The sequence below is a fragment of the Littorina saxatilis genome, linkage group LG8 (genome assembly GCF_037325665.1).
Source record: "Littorina saxatilis isolate snail1 linkage group LG8, US_GU_Lsax_2.0, whole genome shotgun sequence".
In the NCBI taxonomy this organism is placed as follows: Eukaryota; Metazoa; Mollusca; class Gastropoda; order Littorinimorpha; family Littorinidae; genus Littorina; species Littorina saxatilis.
Genome location: NC_090252.1, coordinates 62,884,855 through 62,890,854, shown reverse-complemented (window position 1 = coordinate 62,890,854; position 6,000 = coordinate 62,884,855).

Below are 6,000 nucleotides of genomic sequence, written 5' to 3'. Positions count from 1 at the left end.
ACAGAGAGTCTGACCTTTTGTGCATCGGTTTGATTTGTCCACTATCCTTTTTCTCTGTGAGCGTGTATTATAATCGCGCGCGCGCGCGCACACACACACACATGTATACACACACACACACACACACACACACACACACACACACACACACACACACACACACACACACATCTGAAACGCTGCCTCATCCCCCACCTCACCCTCTCCCAGATTTGGAAAAAGAAAAAAATATAATTTGTAACAGTATTTTCTAACGCCCTAGCCGATATTCTCGGAACAGTGTTGTTCTCTGTGACCTTGGTCGTAACGGAGAAATATAGCAGTCTGCTGAGAAACGGATGGCGCATGAAATGAGTCATTTGTGTCGTTTTACACCTCTTTTCAGATCTACTTGGAAAGGATGCCGCACACACATAACAATTGTCCTTCTTTTACGCTCTTTTATGTCAAGCAAAAAATAAACCAGAAAATATATCTCTGACAACAACAACAACAAAAACAACAACAACCCAATTCATGTCTGCAAAGGAAGCAGGACAGTTGCTGATTTCAGTTCGTATCTAAAGAAGTAGAGGCCCATAATCATAGCGAGCAAAATTGCGTACAGATCTGTCTAAAATCTGTATCACTCTGTTTAATTAACATTCTGCCGGTAAGAAAATCTCTTCTTCAAGCACCTATGATACATGGGTCCTGGCAATTCTTTCTTTCTTTATTTGGTGTTTAACGTCGTTTTCAACCACGAAGGTTATATCGCGACGGGGTCTTGGCAATGATCGCATTAACAGCGCAACATCCATTGCTATTTGTAATCCTGCCTTTTGCGGAATTCCGACCGGAATTGCGCGAGGACAATAAAAGTTCGGGCGGAATTTCTGACCAATCAACGACGAGAATAGCTCGAAAGTCCGCGCATAATAAAGACACGGGCACATTGTGCAACTCTCATAATGAAGCAAGGGTTACTTCTCAGCAGCCACACATACACACGGTATAGTTCTACTCTCTAACCGACTGCTCCCTGCACAACTAAGGTAAATATCAGTAGATTGTAATGTGCGTGGCTACTGACTGGCAGGTGCACTCACTGTACCATAAGGTAAACATCAGTAGATTGTAATGTGCGTGGCTACTGACTGGCAGGTGCACTCACTGTACCATAAGGTAAACATCAGTAGATTGTAATGTGCGTGGCTACTGACTGGCAGGTGCACTCACTGTACCATAAGGTAAACATCAGTAGATTGTAATGTGCGTGGCTACTGACTGGCAGGTGCACTCACTGTACCATAAGGTAAACATCAGTAGATTGTAATGTGCGTGGCTACTGACTGGCAGGTGCACTCACTGTACCAGAAGCGAGGCCCGTTTGATAGCACGTGACAACTGAACGTCGATAGAAGAACCAGTCTGATCTTTCAGTGTTCTGGTCCGGATTCTTCCTCCTAATACTTTTCACATTTCTACCTGGTACGCGCGTACTATACGCCTAGCAGCCAAATACCGTATGGTGTTGGGAATGACAATCCAGAATCTAGCAAATGCCAACATGTGTTGTTCGTTCTGTTCTTTCTTTCTTTATTTTATCTTATTTACTGTGTTTTATATTTTAGTTGTTTTTTGTGTGTGTGATTTTGTGTTGATGTTGCTGCTGTAGTCCAGACACAGACACGTCAAGCGTTAATTCTGTACGCTGTAGCAGAATATTGAAGCCAGCCATCAAGCCAGCCAGCCAGCCAGCCAGCCAGGGCTCGGGGAAAAGGCCGCTCCCTGTTGCTGGTGTGAACCACAGGAACTTCTATCAAAGCACAAGCTCCTGTGGTGTAAACTGCCTATCAGTCGCGCATGGTGGTGTAAACTGTGATGTAAACTGCCAATCAGTCGCGCATGGTGGTGTAAACTGTGATGTAAACTGCCAATCAGTCGCGCATGGCGAAAGTCACTGACCATCTCTCGCCTACATCTCTTCAGTCCCCCGTTTCTCAGCGGCAAGATTTGGCGAGTGAAGTGAGTGAAGCGAGGAAGGAGTGTTTCTTGGGGAATTTTCGCCGTAAGCAAAGCTATATAGTATTTGGCGAGAGTAGCGTGCCTGTGGGTGCTGAGCTAGGTCAGAAAAGAAATGGCGGCTGCACAGCTGACAATCCGATTGGCTGTTCATGGCTATTTACTGAGTGCAGACGATTTTTGATATCAACAAATCATGTTCAATTCTTGTCTATAGCCTATAGCTAGCACCCAAATCGTTTCATATACACCATCGATGTCTTGCATAGCGAGAGGCTAGCCGCAAGCAATCCTTGCCTCCACGAAACGGACTTCAGGGTGCGAGCCCGACCATTTCAGTCAAGATAACACGATAACTCACATGTGAGTATACGCCCACCAGAGTAATTAAACATGGCGAACTCAGTGCACCAAACAGCAACCTACGCTTTCCTTCTCGGACTTGCACTGTTAGCCTCGGCCGACGGCAAGCCTAGCTGTGTCCGAGTCCCGACTGAAGCGATCGGCCGACGGCAAGCCTAGCTGTGTCCGAGTCCCGACTGAAGCGATCGGCCGACGGCAAGCCTAGCTGTGTCCGAGTCCCGACTGAAGCGATCGGCCGACGGCAAGCCTAGCTGTGTCCGAGTCCCGACTGAAGCGATCGGCCGACGGCAAGCCTAGCTGTGTCCGAGTCCCGACTGAAGCGATCGGCCGACGGCAAGCCTAGCTGTGTCCGAGTCCCGACTGAAGCGATCGGCCGACGGCAAGCCTAGCTGTGTCCGAGTCCTGACTGAAGCAATCGGCCGACGGCAAGCCTGTGTCCGAGTCCCGACTGAAGCGATCGGACGACGGGCGACGTGTGGGGGAGGTGGTTGAGCAGCTGTCCAGTCACGTGACCTCTCTGTCCGCCCAACTGACCGCCTTGTCCAGCAAGGTGGCGACTCTGGAGGCCAAGGCTGGTAAGATTCTTTCCACACACTCCTTTCTACGCTTTTTGGTTGGCTTTCCGTCTCGCTTTTTGGTTGGCTTTCCGTCTCGCTTTTTTCTTGTGTGTGTGTGTGTGTGTGTTTGTGTGTGTGTGTGTGTGTGCGTGTGCGTGTTTTATGGGTGTGTGTGTGTGCGTGTGTGCGTGCGTGCGTGCGTGCGTGTGTGTGTGTGTGAGAGAGAGATAAGAGAGAGAGAGAGACAGAGAGAGAGAGACAGACAGAGAGACAGAGAGAGACAGAGCGACAGAGAGAGAGAGAGAGAGAGAGGGAGAGAGAGAGAGAGAGAGAGAGAGAGAGAGAGAGAGAGAGAGAGAGAGACAGAGAGAGAGAGAGAGAGAGAGACAGAGAGAGAGAGAGAGAGAGAGAGAGAGAGAGAGAGCAGAAAAGGCAGCTGCTCAAAGTTGTGTCAAACAAGCAATCAAACCCGGCTTGCACTATGTACACCATTGTCCCTGACTAGTTTCAGGTGATAGTAGATTATCATGCACGCGGCCCCTGCGTGTTCTGTGTCGTGGTATCAGAACATGACTGGGCTCCTTGCAATGCACTCCCACCCCCCACACCCAGCCTCTCTCCCACCCGTCTTCCCTTCTCCAGCTAACTTTCTGATAGGAAACGCACCAGTCACAAGGTAAATGTCAATAAGTAGCGACCGTTTTGTTTTTATATTTAGTCAAGTTTTGACTAAATATTTTAACATCGAGGGGGAATCGAAACGAGGGTCGTGGTGTATGTGCGTGTGTGTGTGTGTGTGTGTGTGTGTGTAGAGCGATTCAGACTAAACTACTGGACCGATCTTTATGAAATTTGACATGAGAGTTCCTGGGTATGAAATCCCCGAACGTTTTTTTCATTTTTTTGATAAATGTCTTTGATGACGTCATATCCGGCTTTTCGTGAAAGTTGAGGCGGCACTGTCACGCCCTCATTTTTCAACCAAATTGGTTAAAATTTTGGTCAAGTAATCTTCGACGAAGCCCGGACTTCGGTATTGCATTTCAGCTTGGTGGCTTAAAAATTAATAAATGACTTTGGTCATTAAAAATCGGAAAATTGTAAAAAAAAAAAAAAAAATTTATAAAACGATCAAAATTTACGTTTATCTTATTCTCCATCATTTGCTGATTCCAAAAACATATAAATATGTTATATTCGGATTAAAAACAAGCTCTGAAAATTAAATATATAAAAATTATTATCAAAATTAAATTGTCCAAATCAATTTAAAAACACTTTCATCTTATTTCTTGTCGGTTCCTGATTCCAAAAACATATAGATATGATATGTTTGGATTAAAAACACGCTTAGAAAGTTAAAACAAAGAGAGGTACAGAAAAGCGTGCTATCCTTCTTAGCGCAACTACTACCCCGCTCTTCTTGTCAATTTCACTGCCTTTGCCATGAGCGGTGGACTGACGATGCTATTCTGTGAGTTCGACAGCTACTTGACTAAATATTGTATTTTCGCCTTACGCGACTTGTTTAGTTGTCCTGGGGCCCTGCAGCTAATACACAAAGATGTCAAGGTTAAACTTGTATAACCTCTGATAATTATGGTCGGCCGTGAGCTATGTCAATTCCTTGTAACTCCTAGTTCTGAGAGCAATACATTACTTAAATAAAAACGTCATCTCCGATAAGAGTTCTAAAAATATCAGCAATTTATTTCTGATCACAATCATGCACTATCATTTTATATGACACGATCGTCAGTGCTGTTGCTGCAGTCATTTTATATGACACGATCGTCAGTGCTGTTGCTGCAGTCATTTTATATGACACGATCGTCAGTGCTGTTGCTGCAGTCATTTTATATGACACGATCGTCAGGGCTGTTGCTGCAGTCATTTTATATGACACGACCGTCAGTGCTGTTGCTGCAGTCATTTTGAATGACACGATCGTCAGTGCTGTTGCTGCAGTCATTTTATATGACACGATCGTCAGTGCTGTTGCTGCAGTCATTTTAAATGACACGATCGTCAGTGCTGTTGCTGCAGTCATTCTATATGACACGATCGTCAGTGCTGTTGCTGCAGTCATTTTATATGACACGATCGTCAGTGCTGTTGCTGCAGTCATTTTAAATGACACGATCGTCAGTGCTGTTGCTGCACTCATTTTAAAATGACACGATCGTCAGTGCTGTTGCTGCAGTCATTTTAAATGACGCGATCGTCAGTGCTGTTGCTGCAGTCATTTTTGTGCACGAGGAAGTCCCCGTGAGTCTTCGCCAGGGCTAACACTACCAGTAATGTTCGGAAATAGGGAAATAGGCTCAAGTGCAGTAACTTCTTTCGAGAATATTGTTTCATCCCATTTTGAGGGACTTTTTACACACGAATGTGCTTAAAACAACCTCCACACGTTTTTGGTTTTGTATTATTATATTATTTTTATTATGAGCAGGTCTTTGTTTACTGCAGAAGTGCGTCTGAGTTAGCCAAGAGGCAACAAAGAGAGAAATGGGGTTTCGATAACCGTCATCTCCGTTACCGGTTTTTTTCTTGCAAATGAGAAACAGTTTATGTTCCATCTTGTGATAGGGTGTTTGCTACATGAGCATACAACGAAAACAATCATTAACAGGGCCGTCAGGTGTCTTCTGACTCTGTCGTGAGGCAAAATGCGAGCGCCCGTCATCTCCGATACCGTCATTTGCGGGCAAAATAGGATGCCGTTTTCGGCGTGTTTGTTGACAAACTGCGTCGGGGATAGATCTAAAACATTGTGTACATTGCCACATATATCGTTTAAAGGAGCAAGACCTGCTCTCTATTCTTATCAATGGGCATTTATATTCAGTTGATACCCTGTAATCTGCACTTGACTGAAACAATGCAACTTTTGACCTTTTCTTGCCTCAAGATGATCAGACGTCCACAGAAAAACTAACAGTCCAGCCTTTTAGCTTTTGGTCCATGTATTTGATTTTTCTGTGCATATAGATTTAAAGGTGCCGCTGGTGTAATTTGTAAACACACCGTTCGCAGGTTTCAAAAACGCCACTGAAAAATTCAACCAGTCTCG